The sequence below is a fragment of the Carica papaya genome, chromosome 9, assembly GCF_054855325.1.
Source record: "Carica papaya isolate Zhongbai chromosome 9, ASM5485532v1, whole genome shotgun sequence".
Taxonomy (NCBI): Eukaryota; Viridiplantae; Streptophyta; class Magnoliopsida; order Brassicales; family Caricaceae; genus Carica; species Carica papaya.
Genome location: NC_142317.1, coordinates 19756396 through 19767205, shown reverse-complemented (window position 1 = coordinate 19767205; position 10810 = coordinate 19756396). Strand labels below are relative to the sequence as shown.

The 10810-nt window shown below is 32.4% G+C and overlaps 1 pseudogene; it reads left to right on the top strand.

Annotated features, from left to right (window-relative positions):
• Positions 1-2263: 2263 nt before the first annotated feature.
• Positions 2264-5710, top strand: LOC148240155 (serine/threonine-protein kinase D6PKL1-like; annotated as a pseudogene).
• The last annotated feature ends 5100 nt before the right edge of the window (positions 5711-10810 follow it).

Below are 10810 nucleotides of genomic sequence, written 5' to 3'. Positions count from 1 at the left end.
TATATTTAATAGTTTCTTATAAAAATATCTTGGTGAGAAAAGATAGAAGAATTTACCTTAGACATTTACTTTCTATACAAATAGAAATTGAAGTTTGAGGATCTATTATACCTCTTGCAACCAAACAAAGCAAATGGAGAAGAGGGTCATCCAACACTGACTTGGTACTAGACCAAGTCAATTCTTATTTACATTTGTAGGTTTCAAAACCTAACCCTCTTAGTAAAGAGGGGAGGCAATTAACTCTATCATGTGGAATGAAGGAATTATCCAGGTAAATCCATTTTTTTGTTTTAACAGTTGTTTGAATTGCAATATGTGCTTGTCGACCGTTTATTTCAAGCAAGGGAAATATTGCCTTTATGGTTCATTTAAAATGGTAATGGACATTTGGTATTCAGTTTGATTTTTTGGAGCTTACAACTTTTGTAGCAAAAAAGTGGTTGTACAAAATAATTTTGCACATGGTGTATTAGGGGCTTATTCCAACAACTATGCTGGAAGTGAAATTATAAAACTAATTTTAAACTTATGTAATCAAACATTTAAGAGTTTTAATATTATTTTGATTCTAAAGTATGTAATCTTTAAAAGAATTATTACAAGATTATACTTAAAAAATATCTAAATATAGAGAATTGAATGCTTACTAGGAGTCAAAATTTAGATATTTCTTTCTATATTAGTCTTTAAAATTTAAAAATTAAATAAATAGGAATCTTATTTTTCATTATTTTGAACTTATGTAATCAAATATTTTAGAGTTTTAACATATTTTCGTTATGTTTATCTATAAAAAAAACTATTATAAGATTATACTTAAAGAGTATCTAAATTTAGAGAATTGAATGCTTATTAGAAGTCAAAGTTTAGAGATTTCTTTTCTTCATTAGTCTTTAAATTATAAAATTTTAATTACTACTTAACCAATTAAAGAGATAAAAATCTTCTTTTCAAAAAATAAATATATAAATATATAATTATGTTTAAGAAGATGTTATTAGTTTATACCTTAATTATTAAAAGTAAAAATATTGATTATGCCTCAATTATCAAAAAATATTTTTTAATCTCTATTTAATTTAGTAATTTTGTTTCCATCCTCAATGGTTTTGATGGTTCCTCCACTTTAAAAGAGGGCATCGAGCTACAGGGTGAAGAGGAGGAGGAAGAAAATTCGTAGCTAAGGTAAACCGAGAGGGAGTTTTTGTGTGATTTGTTCAATCAGATTAATCAGCTAGCAGTGGAATCGGGAGCAGAACAAGGGAGGAATCCACCAATCAAATTAACACCATCATTAAGAACAAAGGTAAGTGAAATTTGACTCTCATCGCTTGAGTAGAATTTATCTTCTAAATTCTTTGAGATATTTTTCGGAAGAAATAAGTTGATTTGGTAATAGGGACATTTTCTTGAATTCAGATTAGAACTAGGAGTAAAAATAGAGATCTGAGGATAAACAGAAGATCGAACGAAATGATGGAATTATCGTGTGGACAGCTATGCGGAGAGGACAGAGGAGATATGCAAGAAACATAGGAGGAAAATTAAAAAGATGAGAACGAGAGAGGGAAATAGTGGTCTGAATTTGATGTCTATTTGGGAATTATTATTTTGTTATTTTTTGTATTTAATTCTCTTGATGTCTATTTGGGAAATGGTGCTATTGGTGAGTAGAGGTAAGGAAACAAACTTGAAAGGGATTAAAAACAAAATAAACATAAAATTTTAGGAGGCAAATCTAGGTGAGCAGAGACAGTGTTCTCTGTGAGGGTGAAAGTAATGTTGTTTGGAAATAGGAATGGGAATAACAATGGAACAAAAAAGCTATGGGAGCCAATCTTGGTGAGCAGAGATAGTGTTCTCTGTGATGCACGTGTAGGAAAGAATGAATTACACGAACTTTAATTAGATGTTTTCTTGATTTTAGATAGATGTAATGGTTAACCCTCATGGCAAGGGATGTGAACACTGCTCTTGGATGTACTTATTTTTATTTGGAGATAGAAGGTTATGTATTTTTTACACTGGGAATATAAGTTCTTATGGTACCCAGACTCCCTATGCAGGCATGGGTTGTTACAACTCTTATCCAATCATTTTGAATAGGAGGATCAAAGCACATCGCTCCTCCATATGATCCACTCGATGGAACAAGAGGTTTAGTGCTTAACATCTGAACTATTTTTCTCTTATTTGTTTACCGATCATGTATATATATTGATGTCATTGATTGATTTGCATTCGATTTTTTTTTAAGGATATGGTAGATCACTTTCTTGTTGCAACATATGAAATGAAAGGAGATTCTGGTTGCGGTCCTAATTATTTTTATGATATGCTTTCCACCTTCATGGCTGAATCTAAAATCACCTTATCGAACATGGCTAAAGCTTTGTATGTGTACATAATATATATCTCGATATAGATTTGAGTAGTTATTAACCATATTTGATTAATTGATGGGTTTCAGTTATTTGGTCTTCTTCTTTTAATTTGCAGGGATAAAGTATCTTATGCGGATTTTTCCAAGTTTGTGCACTTTGCATTAAGATTGAAGGAGCCTCCTCAAGGTATATAAGTAATACTAATCATCACAAATCAAAACTCTTTAATTTGGAGTATTTATCTATGTTATTATTGATCTTATAATATATATTTAATAATAAAAATTCTTAAGTATAATTTTTGCTAGTAAAAATTCGCACATTTTAATAGTTAAATAATATGTAATGAGGTTTATAGTCTGATTTAAACTCATACTTTATAGATAAGGATAAAAGTACTCAGATACTACCCAAAAGATAAATAATTATTAATTTAATTAACTATATATATGTACACTTAATTAATTAAATAATTAGTTTAATAGTTGATGTGTTTCTTCTTTTAAAAGAGATTATAAGTTTGAGTCAGATTGTATTTTTATGTGTTCGTGATTTGAAAGTTATTTATATTGTATTATAATTAGTGTATATCAATTGACTAATCTCGGGTCAAACTATATTTTTATATGTATTCTTACTGGGAGATTATTTGTATTGTGTCATGGTTGATGCATATCACTTAATTAATAGATGTACTGAATTTTTATTTTTTTTAAAATAATTAGTTGATATTAATTGCAGTTTTCGCGCTTGTCAAACGGCATTGAAATGTGAGAAATTCGTCAAGGCATTAGACAAAAAGAGTAAGGAAGGGCAAACTTTTATATACAATTGACGTCATCAATAAATTAACAGTCTTTATATATTCGTGCAGTAATGAATTTTATACTTATTTTTTATTGCAGATATTACTAATATATCTCTTTACTGAGTTTTTTTATTTTTTTAAAATTTCTTTTTTTGAATAAAAAAGTACGTGGAAGCATTATGCAATCAAAGATGAATTCTCATTAATGAAGGAAAAAATGAAAATCCTCTTAAGTTAATATTTTATTTTATATATTCTATAAAATTTTATTTTCATGTATATCTTTTTTCTTTAAGACTTCATGAAAATTTTAATTGAATTTAAATTTGCATACTTATATAGCATTAGTTTTACTTCATTGAAAATCTGTTTTACCAGCTGCATACTAATAATTATAATGAATTATAACAATATGATAGTAGTTAAAACTCTTATATTATATTTAAAATTTATGAGTTTAACTTTTATAAAAAATATAGAATATTTTATACTATATAAGTCTTTAAATTTAAATTCAATTAAAATTTTTACGAAATCTATAAGAGAAAAAGATATATATGAAAATAAATTTTATAAAATATACAAAATAGAATATTACCTCAAGAAGGATTTTTATTTTTTTCTTCATTACTAAGAATTCATGTTTGGTTGTATCCACTGCCTACGCACCATTTTTTAAAAAATTCAATAAAGAAATATAGTAATAATATGTACAATAAAAAATAAGTATGAAATTCATTTACTATATTTACTAATTGATTATATTTATAATGTTGTCAATTATGTATGAAAGTTTACCCTTCCTTACTCTTTTCATCAGATGCCTTGACACGTGTATATATATATAAACATATAATTCATATATATGATGGTGTATGAGCAATCATATGTGGCACAAATCATATGTGGCACCAATAAGTATGAAATTCATTTGTGATCAGTGGTCGTGTTTACTCACTAAGTTCTGTCCTAGGGGCGATCTCACATCTTTTGTCAAAGGCAGCTGGATAGACGCTTCAACGAATCTGCTTTCCGGTATGTACGTATAACAACATTAATTATCTGTATCTATAAAAATATATTATATAATTATACAAATAATTAATTTATTATTATGATATTCAACGCAATTAGTATCGTGATATACGTATATACATTATCTATACACACACGAACACATATATATATTGATAAATTGAGAAGGTTATATATATATATATAGACACATACACATTATATATGTATATAATTTCTAATTATAATTATCTTCTTTGACGTTTCCAACATTTCCCCTTCGCACCTTCTTGATTGTATCATATTTCAGCATAAATGTATATATGTATATATAGATACCATTTTCATTGTCATCTTTATTAATTAATAAAATCTTCTTTTTATATTTTAATATGGTCCCAAAATGTTAAAGTATAAGAGACAAATTCAAGTATGAAGGAATTTGGTTTATGCGTTCATGAACCTATTTATATATTAATAAATTAAATATATTATATATTTTTACTAATCCGAGTAATATTACAAGAGATATTTGTATTTTAATAGTATATTAAACATATTCTTAAATATATTAAATAGAATAAAGTATTAAAATTTTCAACAAGCTATTCGCATAACTTATCAAACTCATTTTTATATATTTCAAACATATTTAAATTTATTCATCTATTTAATTTTTTAAAAGATTTGTGGCATTTTCTTTTTTTGCACAGTTTATGTGCATTTGAAGTCATAGTGGCTGTAGAATACTTACACATGATGGGGATAGTTTATCATGATTTGAAGCCCGAAAATGTGTTATGAAGATTCAATGGCTAAATTTCGTTGACTAACTTCGATCTCTCATGAAAAGACAATAATTCCACATCAATGATCCACATAATTCTGATCAAAATGCATCATCAATCACAAAACAAGTTTTTATCTTGATGATCAACCCAACTTTTCTAATTCATCATGAATTTTACCCAATTGTATCACACCTGCAGTAGCGTCCTGCTTACACCCTAAAAAAAAAAGTCAACACATCACATGGCTGTGGAAATCATCACAGAGCCAATCAATGTCCAATCAATATCTTTTGTTGAAACCCATAAGTACTTAGCACCATAACTTTTGTATGGTGAAGGACATGGAAACACGGTTGATTGGTGGACACTAGGGATATTGGTATTCGAAATGTTATATGGGATGACACCATATAAGGGAGTTGACCAGGAGTTGCCCTTGGTGAATATTGTGGCTCGAGCACTTGAGTTTTCCAAAGAAACCATGGTTTCAGAGCCAGTAAAGGATTTGATCACACGACTATTAATCAAGGACCCACCAGGAAAACGGGTCAACAATGGGTGCAACGACAATTAAACAAGACCAATTTTTTGATGGGCTTACTTGGGCACTTTTGAGATGTATAAAATCACCATTTATTCCTTCTCCTATATTTTATAAGGAGTTTACTGCATTTGATAGTACTATAGAGAGTTCAATAGAGTATTACTAGGAAACAAGACATTTATTCTTTAATTTACATGATATATATTTTTTTATGTATACTGAATTTTAATAACTAAACAGAAGTGAGATTTAAGTAATTTGTACATTGGGGCAAGAAATTCTAATGAAATTCATGTTGAAAGGTTCAATATGTATAAAAATATATAATTAAGGATTTACTGGATCTTTTTGTCTAACAAATGATAAAGCATTTTCAATTGTTCTCAATTAATGTCTTTACTTAACCGTCTAAAAGTAATATTAATTTCTCTAATATGTGGTATAAGAGGCAGTAATACTCTTTTTAGGTGTTACTTGGATAAAACTGATAGTACTAATAATATCAAGCAGGGAAACTCATGGGTCCTTATGTAGTGCTTCATTACTACTTATCTAATTTGGGATAAACAATGCTAAAGTTCAAGGTTAATAGAGGATAAGGAAACTTTTGGCTTCTAGAGCTATTTTGTGATTCCTATGAGCTTACAAGATAGCTTTGCCAAAAGCTTGTGTAGGGTTTTAAAATTTTTCTCGTGTTCTAAGCCTATCTTAAGACAACTATGAGGTTTCAAGTATGTATTTGGTCTTAATAAAGCTCTAAAACTATGGTGTTACAACTAAATTGTAAGGTTTTAGTCTTTTCTTTTTTTTTCTTAATGTTATGTTGCACTACGATACAAATTTTTTGTCCTAATATATAATTTAGTATAGATTTTGTTTTACTTAGTTATATGGTAAATTTTATACCAGGTATAAATTTTATACTTCATGAATATTTATCTGAGTTTAGGTTTATACTTGAGGATGTTTAAGCTTTCATTTTGCATTTTGTTTTCTTTCTTAGTTGGATTCAAAAGTATAATAAGAATAATACATATGTAACACCCCGACTCAGGAAACGGAACCCAGCCCAAACTTGGGCATTAAGAAAAGCAAAGGACAAAATGACGCCGTTTTAATTAAAAAGGAAAAAAAAAGAGATGGCAACCAAAGGTGTGCATGCCTCTGGAAGCCAAAGAAGGATGAGAAGAAGAACACACCTGCACGTCGTAAAAGAAGGAAGAAAAGGCGTGTAAGGCTCCCCTTCTTCATCACAAAAAGGGAGTTGTGACATCCCAGGTGCCAATTAAGGCAAATGGCTATCAGATACAGATTTAAAATAACAAGTGCACAATAATATTTATGCAGCAGAATCAAACTTTAACAAATTCCTTATAAATATACATAATATTCAAAATACATACATCAGTGAGACCAGAAGTGGCAATAAAATATAAAACATAGGGGCTACTTCTTTCACTATGCTACTAAAATTTATCAGAGTGTGGGTACAGTCATGCACTCAGACTTGTAAATTCACGGGATCCTCATAGACTTCTAAGGGTAGGTCTAACTACGATTTCCCATTTTCTTCCTCATCTCAGGGGGAGGGGGGGAGGATGGAAAAGTGAGTAACAAATGTTCAGTAAGGAAAATAGTATTAAATTAATATCGTATGATTTCAAAAGTTTATTATTTCATCTTACCATTTAGCTTCCTTGTTTACCTAGTTAATCATTAGGAAAAACAATTTATTTGAATATCAAAATAGCACGTTAGCACATAAAATCAAATATATATATATCATGCCAAATAATAGAGAAAGTTAAATAAATTATGAAATGCATAGATATTTCATGTCATGTTTCGCAAAATCGTTACAAACTTCCATTTTTGAGGGTAGATACAGATTTTCAACTGCCCACGTCGAATGACCAGATCAGGTATAGATACAGCAATCTACTCAGACCCACTTCCGGCTGGCAAAACCATGGTATGATGTATGACCACAGTCGTACCAACTATAGTAGTCCTAACAGATATCTATGTCACGACATTACTTAGGCATGGGTTATCCCTATAGATAGTGTGATACCATTCTTGTCAAATGGCATGTCATCATCCACTAGGAGCGGTTCTCTTATTTCTTTCCAGACCAGATAGGGGAGGGGAAAACAGATACCTCTTAGAGATAAAAAGCCTAACGAGACACTTGATGCAATATGTATGTCAATACATATGTACTTTGGACCATACAGGCTTCATTCCACTTTTCTCTTTTTTTTTCTTTTTACTTTTGCTGTTACGGACAACATATTATACATGCAAATTCATCAAGTACACACCGTGCGCACGTCCGGTGCGTGCGTGCGTATAGAGGGGACGTGTGCGCTATGTGCACGCCACGTGCATGCTGGTGAGCAGATTAGATGTGCGTGCTGTGTGCATGGCCCGCGGCCACTGTGCGCGCACAGTGCTCAGTACCCATGCGAGCAAACTGCTTTCTCGGGTTATTTTTCTTGCAAGCAGGTTTTCTCCCGTTTCGCTATTTATTGATTTTTTTCTAAATTTTGTCTTTGAAATAAAATAAAATAATTTAAGATAAAATAAAAATAAAAATAATAAAATAAATAAAATAAAAATAGATTAAGATCACAAATCTCGAAAAATATTAAACAGTGTAAATTAATTTAAGTTTAAAGCAGCCAACAACCCAAATAAAAAGAGTTTTCAAATCATTTTAGCATAGTGATAGGCGGAGTGTTACATCCCTCCCACCTAAAAAAATTTGGTTCCTAAATTTGTCCCGAATAAGTTTTGATACTTTTTCTTCATTTCATCCTCCAACTCTCATGTCCCTTCTTCTGAGGTGTGATGCTATCAACGTACCTTTAGCATGAGAATCATCTTGTTACGTAAGACCTTATTAGTGCACCGGAGAATTTTCACATGAACCTCCTAATAGGTCATATTGGTTTGTAACTATACCTCATCACGAGGAATAACATGAGAAAGATCAGGGTGGTACTTCTTGGGCATCGAGACATGAAAGATATCATGTAAACCCGCAAACTCCCAGGATAAGGTAAGGCGATAAGCAACGGGTTTAATGCGCTCGACAATCGAAAAAGGTCCCACATAACAAGGGCTCAATTTCCCTCTTTTTCTAAACCGCATCTTGTCTTTGTAGGGGTAGACTTTTAGGAAAACTTGATCTCCTACGGTAAACTCTAAGGGTTACCTATGATTATCGACATAGCTCTTTTGCCTTCTTTGGGCAGTTGCCAAATTCTTGCAGATGATTGCGATCTTCTCTATGGTCTCCTGAAAGAAATCTGGTCCTAAATGGCGCTGGTTCCCGACTTCACTCCAGCAAGTAGGGGAACGACAAGGCCTTTCATACAAAGCTTCATACGGGGCCATACCGATGCTGGAATGATAACTGTTATTATAAGCAAATTCACAAAGAGGAAGATACTTATACCAGTTATCACAAAAGTTGAGAACGCAAGCATGTAACATGTCTTCCAATGTCTGGATCGTACGCTCAGATTGACCATCCGTCTGGGCATGATAAGCAATGCTGAAGTATAGCCCAAACTCCAAAGCTTCTTGGAAGCTGTCCCAAAAGTGAGCAGTGAATCGGGGGTTGCGGTCGGATACAATGAATAAGGGAACTCCATGAAGTTGAACAATCTCATCTACATATAGGCGAGCTAACTTATTAGTGGAGTCCGTGGTTCGAATAAGAAAGAAATTGGAAGTCTTGGTCAGCCTATACCACCTTTTCTAATACGTCTCTCAAGACTAGATAGGATAAGGGGAAACAGATACCCCGAAGGGTAAGGGGAAAAGATACCCCTCAGATGTAAAAATTCTAACAAGACACTTGATATAATATGCATGTCAATACAGATATACTTCAAAAAATACAGGCTTCATTCCACTTTTCTCTTTTTTTTTTCATTTTACTTTTGCTATTACAGACTACATATTACATATATTACATGAAAATTCATCAAGTGTCTTTAATTCACATAGCATGCTTGAAAACCAAAATAATTCGACTCATTTGAACACAAAGGCATACAAAACAGGCAAAATATTAATCAGATTAAATTTTCTTATCTAAAAAGATTCCTTAAGATGTAGAAAGTAATATTAGGTTCCTTATCGAAACTTTAATATTTTTCTCCTCACCGTTTTCCTTCCTTTCTCTTCTTCTCTCACTATTTTACTATCTCTCTTTCTCTCTCTCTCTAAACCTTTAAAAAATGGAACAAATGGAAGTGTGGAGAGGAAAAGAAGGGGAAGGGAAATTTATAGAATTTTAGAACAGTTGGATTCATTCCAAGTGGTAAAATTTGGTAAAGAGAGAGGAGAAAAAGATTCTTGGCATGAAAAATGAGGGAGGAAAATTTCCTCCACCGGCTGCAGTGGCACGCCGCCAAAGGTAACAACACTGTAGGCTAGCTTGTAGGCGCACAGGCCTGTTGTTGCATGTGCAAGCCAACTATGTGTAGGCCCTAGGCGCATAGGGCCTATCCGCGCAAGACTGCTGCGCAGAACGCTCGCGCACAGTGTGCGGCACTAGTCTATGTGCGAAGTGCTACGCGAATGACCCACTTGTGCACGACAGGACACGCACGTAGGTCCTGACTCCATGCTGTGCGCGGATGGGAATTGTGCGTTGTGCGCACGTCCCGTGCATGAATGCGGGCAGAGGGGATGTGCGCGCTGTGCGCACGAGCATGCGGATGGGTCGTGCGTGTTGTACGCATGCTCTGTGGCCACTCTACAAGCATGTTCGCGAGCACAGTGCCCAACACCCACGCTGACAAACTACTTTCTTGCGGGATTTTTCCCACAAGTATGTTTTTTTCCCTTTTCTGATTTTTTTTCTAAATTATCTCTTTGAAATAAAATAAAATAATTTAAAATATTTTAAGGTAAAATAAAAATAAAAATAATAAAATAAAAAAATAGATCAAGATCACGAATCTTGAGAAATGTTAAATAGTATAAATTAATTTAAGTTTAAAGCGACCAATGACCCAAATAAATAGAGTTTTCAGATCATTTTAGCATAGTGATAGGCAAGGTGTTACGTTCGTTATGTGGGATGCAGATCCTGTGCGTGAGGAGAGAGAGAGAGATCTGTGTATAAAGAAAGAAAGAGAGTTATGTGAAGAGAGAAAACGAGACCTTAAGAGGGTCGCAGTGCCACTGACCTACGCGAGGTGGTCTCTAACGGTGCGCAACCATCCTTGCGACAAGCTGAGGAGTA